Below are 10,045 nucleotides of genomic sequence, written 5' to 3'. Positions count from 1 at the left end.
AAAAAAAAACACGCGTGAATTTTCAAGTCTTATACAATTCTTTGCAGTAAATAAAAACAAATAAGAAATTTACGTGCGGAATTTGAACCTATAGATCACGTCATGCAAAATAAAAAAAAGAACAAACAAACACGCTATCAACTTACCCACAATTGAATTTTCACGGCCCGTTGTTCTATCATTGTTGCTAAGCGACGACATGGAAAAATGGCTTTACCGATGATAGATGAATTAAAATAACGGTTTCAGTTATCGATTATCGGGAATTATCGGGGGTATTCTGAGAAAAAACTTAACTCACATAACTCCCAGACTTATACACTAAAGTTCCGTAAATTTTAAAGAAAATCTGTTCAGCCGTGTCGAAGTCTATAATGAACGAAACCACACAAATACAGTTGCATTTATATAATTATAGAGATTATGCTAATGTGTAAAAATTATGTTAAAGGATTTTATTTCGTTTAAATTTTAAAAATGTACTAGACTACCCGTGATCCGTTGGATCAGTATGTTATATTAGCTATGGAATTTCTGTATGAACGTGACACTTGTGACGTAAAAAAATAGTTTTTTTTTGACATAAGAGAAACATTTCTATGAAAGTATATTAAAATAAAAAAAGAATATAGATAAATTTCTATGAGTCGTTCTGTTTACTATGATTGATTATTTTGGAAAAAAATTACAGTTACTGAATTATAAGTGGTTGGTCATACTTATAAGTAAATGTGCGCTGAACAGATACCATAATACTTATTGTAGTTAAATTCAAATTTTGATATATGTTTTTTTGTTTGTTTTTTTTTACATCGTTCATTTCTGCATTACATTTAAGTCATTTAAAACCCTACCCTTCGCATGTTAAATAATAATTTCGAAATAATAACGTTAATATTTCCGTGCGCAGGTCATGCGCGCGTGTGCAACCGGATGGTGTAAACCGGAAAGTGGGTTACATACATCGTTACAAGGTCATTTGAGTTTTATAATTATACAAATTTAGAAAGCTATTGCATATTTCTACTATAACAGACGAAACGCTTCTTTCTTTTTTCCATCTGTCTATCGTCTGCCGAACTTTCCACGCGCAGAACTTCTATGAAAAGTGTTTTAATTCATGAAACAGATTACCGTATAGCTGTTCCAATAATTAAGATTGTATTTCCTTTTCCCGCAGAAGGTAAAACACAAGGTCATATACGGGTTTTAAAAGCCAGAGAACTGATATTAGCGCGCCGTCGCTTACTAAAAGTAACTGGGCAGCTGCGTAGACATTTTCTGCTAGAGAGAGTCTCATGCGACAAGCAATAAAGTACCCCCCCTCTCAAAGGGTATGTAAAGTTTGGTAGGATAGACCTACTGAAACACAACAGGACCATACCTCATCCCGAGAGCAAAATATTTACTGTCGGACTGATTGCTGAGAACGTGTTCCCGATAAGTGCGTACTCTTGTTGATTATAAGATACCCATCATATGGCATCTCAACAAATTTTAGTCATAGACCGACTCATAAGTAACCAAAAACTGAGTACATTCCATTGATCCACGTTTTTACTCTAATAGTGTTCATCCTTCTATTTTTACATGGGAGTCACAACTTATTAAGACCCAGAGCCCACTCTAGGATAAGGATTATTGCGTTTACATTAATCAATGGGATACTATCGCAGTAATGGAGATTTGATAAATTGGATTACTTAAGTGGGCGGTTTATCAGGAATTTGTTTATGCTGGACTTGAAGACATGCAAGTTGTAGTCAGATGGGAAACATGCAAATCGGATGAGAGTTCCACAGACGTGTAATCTAAGAAAGAAGCGTTGTTCATGGAATCTACGTTTTGATTTAGACACAGATAAAGAGCGGGGAAAATTACTGAGAGTGGTTTCAGCTAGACGGGTGTTCGTGAAAGATTGGTGAGGGGAACCAATGATTTGAGCTCAGACGAGCACTGGTCATGGGAATAAAGATAAAACAAAGACAGGCTCGCAACGTCTCTTCTGTGGGAGAGAAGTTGCAGGGAAGAGAAAAGGGCATCCCCCACTAAGCCACGAAGTATATTTTGTACTCTGTCAGTGCAGGATAAGTTGTTTCTAGCAGCTCCTGCCCAGATGTGGCAGCAGTATTTTTCCTTTTAATCTCATTAACCCGCATATTTGTGTGGTCCTTGGCTTCAATTCAATTCAATTCAATGTGTAATTCAACTAGTCTTAAAAAAGGTTTAAAAATATAAGAGATTGGCCAATGTGGAGCTGCAACTAAGTTCCACTCCGCATTAACCACGACTCTTTTCGTTGTTCTCTGCGCACGTCTTTGCTGGCGCGATGTTGCACTGGCCGTAGCGTGCCTGCGACCAGCTGATAAGGTCCCGCACCCTTTCAACTTTCATGCTATTCTCAGAATGCCGAACCGGGACGAGACCAGAATTACACATCCGGGCTGAGTGTAATCCACTTGACAGAGTGGCAAGCGGGTCTCCCCAATGTGTCGCCAAGAGCGGAAAATATTTTACACATATGGTGGGGGCGTGATTGGAGTGGGAGAGGGAGCTATGGCATCGAAGATATTAAGATAAACTCATGCACACTTTTATGTACAGAGACATGGATATTCTGTCTGGCACACACACACACACACACACACACACACACACACACACACACACACACACACACACACACACACACACACACACACACACCGCCTTCTTTCCGTAACAAAACAATAAGTATTCCCTGAAAGGTTGCCCGCAATGATAGACTTTAGTGAACCAAGTGTTGTACAGTCCCTGAACCGATTTTTTTTTGAAAATCGACAAAATAAATGTGTTTATATATATATATATATATATATATATATATATATATATATATATATATATATATATATATATATATATATATATATATATATAAGGAAAAGTAATCAAGACTGTATAATAAAATTTACGAAGAAATTTATAATGTATTGTTCGGCAGAATAGTTCAAATTATTTTATAAGGAAATGAAGAAATCCTTAATCCATAGGGTTTCAAAGACTGATATCGTTCTCCTCAGAGGAAAGAAAGATGTTAACAAATATTAGATATTATTGTGTTTAATTTATTAGTTTTTTCAGTCCAGATGTGGACCTGCATACCTGTCTGCATATCACACACACACACACACACACACGCACACACACAAACACACACAGACACACACACAGACACACACACACGTATATATACAGAGAGAGGGAGAGAGAGAGAGAAAGATAGAGAGAGAGTCTGTGAGGTTTGTAGAAATGAACCCCAGTAATATGCATTAGTATAAAGAAAAATTTAAAAGCATAATATGTATTTTAAATGTTACAGATGGTCAGTAAACATTGGTACCGTTCATTTCAAATTCGATAAAAGAGAACTAGTTTATCGATATCGAATCCTTTCAGTCTTTGTTTATATCGGAAATGGCGACCGCCTGTGGGTTTCTGTTGCAGATGGCAATATTTTCTTATTTTTGGTCTATCTGTTGTTTATCTCAGCAAATAAATTACTCACCTTTGGTTATCGGCAGTCACGTAAATGTGGAAGTTCCGATGTTATGAGGTGGCCGTTTTGGGGAAGATGAGGGTTTAAAAATTTCGCCGAATTAACATCCAACGATTGCTTTGGTTTTTTGTTTTTTCATTTAAATTTGAAATACTTAGAGCATATATTCTGTATGAGTGTATCTTACTGGTGAAAGAAAAATAAAACAGTTCAAAATCAAAACTTCTTCTTTTTCGAGAAATACCTAATTTTTCTTGTTACAGTACTTACATTTTGAAGCACGGATAACATGCTCGTTACATCTTTACACAGACTCAACGTTACCGAAAATGGCGTCAACAGTAATCCATCGTCAAAGCCTGTAGGGGTGACACTTCAACAATTACCCTTACATAATTCACAATTATTTTTTCATAACATCAGTACAAAAAGCGAAATACAAGGGACGTAATCCCGACTAAAAGAATTAAGTTACACCCGTTTTCATTGCCACGTATTGTTAGCCCCGTGCAAGCGACTCTATAAGTCACTCCGACGGTCGGTCGGTCGGTCGGTCGGTCTGTCCGTAACAGTTTTGTGCTTGCCCCTTTTGGTTAAGATCAAAGGTCTGTTGTTAATAGATGCTGGTCTTAGCTTTTTAAGTTTTTCTTGGCCTTTTGGCCAAGATCAAAGTGTAATATCTGTTCTTACTACATGCTGTACTTATGTTTGTAACTTTTCCTTGGCCACATAGGTAATATAACGTTTCAAATTCCCTAAATAAAATATTTTTTGTTATATAAAGTGGGGGATTACTTTTCTGTATTAATTTAATGTAAAATGATCACCCATTTTACAACCAGTCAGTATCAAAGCCATTCAAGTCATTCGCCAGATCATTCAAGTTGTTTTTGAAGGATTCCAGTTATTTTTTAAGCATTCAAGTCATTCTTAAGGTCATTAAAGTCATTCTAAGTCATTTACTTTTCTTATATTTAAGTTATTTCAGCCCATTTTTCGGTCATTTTAGTTTATCTTTTAGAATTTTATGGCAATCCTACATTCACGCATTCATTCCTTACATGAGAGCACGCGACTAATGGCTATCGACCCTGTTTTAAATTGAAATTTAAGAAAAATCTCGTCAAAGTAAAAATAAAAAAGATCTACTAAAATCAAAATTTATAGTGTGGATGGGTAGTAATTCTATTGTATCGGTATGTAAGATGCCTATTATCTATGCAGGGGCATTTTATTGACAGATGCAACCGAGACGACGGCAAGCAGGGGCCTGGAATGGAATTCTAAAGTCTAGCGGTTCTGGGGAAGAAACTTATGGAGTAAAAAGATCTTTTACATCTAAGGATCTCTACAGTGTAGGGGTGGGATTTAGCAGCCTGTCGGGTTTGTCGAGGGTGTTTACGTCGTGGGGGCACAATTGCTTGCAGTTCGCCAGAGCATTCACCATTAAAATACTTGGAGAACAGGCAGAGGGATGCAACATTTCGTCGATGGGACAGAGGCTGAAACTTAGATGCCAGTTCAGGGCCTATCAGATTTGCGAATTTCTTTCGAACCTTTTAGGCATCGGAATAATTTGAACCTAATTTCTGATGCAAAAATTGATTATTTTAATTATATAGCTCATAAATACTTATTGATCTTAAACTACCGCTAAGACTAAAATAAATAAACACTAAGCACAAGTATCTTCTTACTTTTGCGAAATGATGTCCTGTAAAAGAGGAGAATATAAAATATAATGCATCATTGCGATACAGAATCATGTAAATGTATTGGTTCTTTATTTTACGAACTCTTCATATAATATGTGTACGGTTTTTGTTGCCAAGATTTGTGTTGTGTTGAAGCACCTGGGATTCCATTGCAGAAACCAGGCACAAGAATAGAATAAAACTATATACAAACAGATGCCAGTGATAATCTTGCTCATATCTGCATCCCGTATCAAACACATAATATGGACTGCTGAACTATTTACCTACCAACAAGCTAATATTGTAGGAATTGCTATCGTCCAGAAAGAAATAGTCGCCACACACATGCATAACTATAAATAAATACACACACACACGCACACACACATGCATATATATATATGTGTGTGTGTGTGTGTGTGTGTGTGTGTGTGTGTATGAATGTGTGTGGGTGTGTGTGTGTGTGTGTGTATTAAAGGGATAATGCATGTTTGTTTTCCTTTCAATTCATTTTTTTTTCTTTTTGGCGGGATATTCTGTTCTAGTGTAAAAAGAAATTTGCCACAGTCGCGAACGTTTTCGACTTCCATGAGTCGTCTTCGGGCGCGTTATGAATTCAAGATTGCGCTTGGTTAATTAATTGAAAACTCAATTTAAATCGTTTAGAATAATCAAAAGCACTTAAGCGTGCCTTTTCCTATATATTCAGTCAGATTGATGGTCGGTTTGTGCATAAGAGAAGAAATGCTGCACAAATATACTAATATATAAATATATTTACATAGAAAGAGAGAGAGAGAGAGCGAGAGAAATAAAGACATGCACACACACGCACGCACTTAAACACATATCTATCTATCTATTTATCTATGTCTGTCTGTCTATCTCTCTCTCACTCTCTCTCTCTTTATATATATATATATATATATATATATATATATATATATATATATATATATATATATATATATATATATACGTGAGTGGGTCATCAGTTATTTTTACTTTGGTATACGGTTTATTTGTACGTTATGTTTTGAATACAGCCCCAAATAATGAGCGCGTATTTCTTATCTACGGACTCAGTATCTCGCGAATAGTGAGTTTTTCGTCTGGGTTGGCTCCGCAAAGTCTAAACTCACTATAACTCACCCTCTTCTCTCTCTCGTAGTCTGCACTTTTGTGCCATACATGGATTGAAACTTTATTTTCGTTTTTCTCGTTCCCTATATATATATATATATATATATATATATATATATATATGTGTGTGTGTGTGTGTGTGTGTGTGCATGTGTGTGTATGTGTGTGTGTGTCTTTATCTTTTTATCATATATATATATACATGGGTGTATATAACTTTTTACAATTTTTAATGCCACCGTTTTTGTGCCAGGCTTAAACATCTTAACCAACAGACAAAACATTGTTTTGAATACCAAATATAGAGAATCACTTCAAAACCATGTCTTTCATCAACTTTGAAATTTGTTTGAAGCGATATAAAAAATATACGTAAATGTATATGTTTAAGTATTTTTTTTCAGAGGCGGTCTCACCTATCCATGAGAATCTTTGTCCGTTTGTCCGTCTGTCACGATTTATGTTGAAATAAAATTTTCATCGATAAACGCACAGATTAAATGCACTTGTCTTACTTCAGGCGTGTTTATTCGAATAATTTATTAGTAGAAATATGTTAAACTAATTCTTTAACCCACATCGATGATCCGGATGGGAACTGATCACAAAAAGTCTAAAGTTCTGTTGTGTAAATGACAAGTAGCAGTAGTTCTCCTATATTCCTGAAAGTGTTATCTGTCACAGTGTCTACGCGATTGTTCTCATATTTTTTCAAGAATATCAAGTATGGATGACAGTTGTTAACCGTTTAAGTACACTCACTGAAAACCTGGCTGTACAAAGTTCGAATCCAGTGCATTCCACAGACATTTTCATTATACCCACATCCGCCCTTATGTCTTAAATCCTGAGAAAACGGTAAATAAAATAAAATGAACAGAATAGAACATCTGCACGGTTTACCAATTTGATTTGTCGTTTCTATTATTCGGCTCATACGAGAATACATACATAATATCTCGTGAGATTCCATCTTATCATATTCTGAAAAAAAGGCGTTTACAGCTCTTTCAAATACGAGAGTTCTCTTCCACAGTTCTGAAAAAAAGATAAGGATTTTATCAGCTTAACCGCTACGGCTCCATCGACTCATATCCTAACATTTAAACTTAGTTCCAATCTTTTTACTTATAATGTAATATAAAACTCCTTTGGTTTAGTTAACCTTAAGTAAAAATGCCGTTTTTAAATTAGTTCATTTACCTACGTCTGATCTGATTTCTTGACCATCAATGTAGCATCCCTCTGCATGTTCTACAAGTACTTTAACGGTGTATGCTCCGACGAGCTGCCAGCACTTGTACCCTCCTCTACGTAAATACCCTCGACAAACCCGATAAGCTGTACAATCCCACCCCTTCACAGTAGAGATCCCTAGATGTAAGAGAGCCTTCTACTCCAGTAGTTTCTTCCCCAGAACCGCTAAACTTTGGAACTCCCTGTCAGGTTCCTGCTTCCCCAACTGTACTGACATGCCGAAGTTTAGGTGTAACGTGAACCAACATATTGCTGCCCAACTCCCCACCTTGTACCCCTGTAGCCTGTGTTCCTAATAGTAGCCCCCTACACCAAACACTAGTGTCTGTAGTGATTAAAAAAAATTGTTTGTTTGTTTTATTTTTAATTAAATTTTCACCCCAAACAGGCACAGTGCCACTTTGAAGCAGGGGGCTACTATCAGGGACTTAATTAGCGGAGTCATTATGAAGGGAAATGAATAGAAAGATGTTTGTTAACATTACACTTGAACTTCTGCATATCAGTGCAGTTGGGAAAGCAGCATCCCGGAAGGGAGTTCCAAAGATCCGCAGTTCTGGGGAAGAAACTATTGGAGTAAAAGGCTTTCTTGCACTTAGGAATCTCTACTGTAAAGGGATGAGACTTAGTAGCTAGTCGGGTTTGTCGGGGGTAGTTACGTCGGGGAGGTAGAAGTGTTTGCAGTTCGTTACCATTAAAGTATTTGTAGAACAGGCAGAGGGATGCAACATCTCGTCGATGGGACAGAGGTTGAAGCCTAGATGACAGTTCAGGACCTAACAGGTTGGCGACTCTCTTTTGAACCCTCTTCAGGAGCGAGAGACAAGCAGCAGATGCACCAGCCCAGATGTGAAACAGTACTCCATACATGGGCGAATGGTGGCCTTATAGAGGTATAGGGTACTGTCAGGCGTAAGTAGTTTTCTAGCACGGTAGAGGGAGCCAACCGTCCTTGCAGCAGCCTTGGCAATGCTCTCAATGTATCTATTCTAGTTCACATTAGGCCGACGATTTTAAAAGAAGTACTTTCAGGCAATGTGGTCTTGGCCATTATTATTGGTGGTAGAGAAGGTTTCTTGTAGTTATTGAAGGAAACAAGCTTAGTCTTCGCAGCATTGAATGTGACCAACCATTTTTGTCCCCATTCCACTATAGATTGGAGGCCATCCTCTAGTGTTTCTGCCATGTCCTTGGATATGTGTTCATTTGTTTTCCCCTTATATCTGTTATAGAGAGTGGTGTCATCGGCAAATATACCCATCTCCGAAACAATTTTATCAGGGAGGTCATTTATGAATATCAGGAATAATAGAGGTTCAAGGAAAGACCAATGAGGTACTCCCGCATTTATGTCATATTGTTTAGATGTACGACCGTTGAGGACAACTTTGATTTTTCTATTACTTAAGAAGGATTTAATTACATTATGAATTCTTCCAGTGATTCCATATGATCTAATTTTCCTTAGAAGACCATCGTGCCATACCCTGTCAAAAGCCTTAGATATATCAAAGGCCACCGCTCTACACTCCCCTGTTTTGTCCAATGAACGGTATATACGTTCAGAAACTACAGTTAAGATATCTGCTGTTGAACGGGCTTGCCTGAATCCATATTGTTTGTCAATCAGGAGTTTAGCAGCTGTTAGGTGCTGGATTAGGGCTTGATTAACTAAGGACTCAAATATTTTGGTTAAAAGCGGGAGGAGGCTAATGGGTCGATAATTTAGTGGGCCAGTTCTTTCACCAGAATTCTTGAAGACTGGTACCACAGAGGCGGTTTTCCAGCAGTCGGGAAAGCAAGATTCGTTAAGGCATTTATTGTAAAGTTTGGACAGAACTGGAGCAACCTAGGCAGAGCATTTTTTTAATAGCACAGCTGGGATGAGATCTGGTCCACATGCTTTTGAGGTGTCTAGGTTTTTTTATAATAGCATGTACCTGAGAAGGGGTGATTTTCAAATCGTCTAGTGTGGCGTCTGTTCGCAGAGGAAAATCAGGGAGTGAGTGGTGTACCGAGTTCAGTGTGGAGTTTGAGGCAAACTGACTGGCAAGCAAATTAGCCTTGTCAGTTGCCGTGTAAGCAACCTCATGATTGTTTGATAGTGGGAGAATAGTTGACTGTCCATTATTTACTACGCTGTTGTAGATTTTCCAAAAATCCAGGGTTCCTAATTTCTGTGCTTCGATGCGTTTTCTGGTGGTTTCAGAGTAATCTGTATTAGCTGTCTCTATCACTGTCTTACAATTATTTCTACCTACTATAAACTTCTGTTTATTTGAGCTGGACTTATGTCGGTTGAATCTGCGGAACGCATGCTGCGTTTGACAAATAGCAGCTGCACAAGCAGAAGTAAACAATTGGGGAGAGTGGGGCTTGCTATAGAATTTCCGTGCGGGAACATGTGCTT

The 10,045-nt window shown here is 37.5% G+C and overlaps 1 pseudogene; it reads left to right on the top strand.

Moving 5' to 3' along the window:
• Positions 1-4,178: 4,178 nt before the first annotated feature.
• On the top strand, positions 4,179-4,285 carry LOC145248543 (U2 spliceosomal RNA; annotated as a pseudogene).
• The last annotated feature ends 5,760 nt before the right edge of the window (positions 4,286-10,045 follow it).

This window comes from Euprymna scolopes, chromosome 26 (assembly GCF_053919585.1).
Source record: "Euprymna scolopes isolate OS-2025 chromosome 26, ASM5391958v1, whole genome shotgun sequence".
NCBI lineage: Eukaryota > Metazoa > Mollusca > Cephalopoda > Sepiida > Sepiolidae > Euprymna > Euprymna scolopes.
This window is presented reverse-complemented; position numbering and strand designations above follow the sequence as displayed.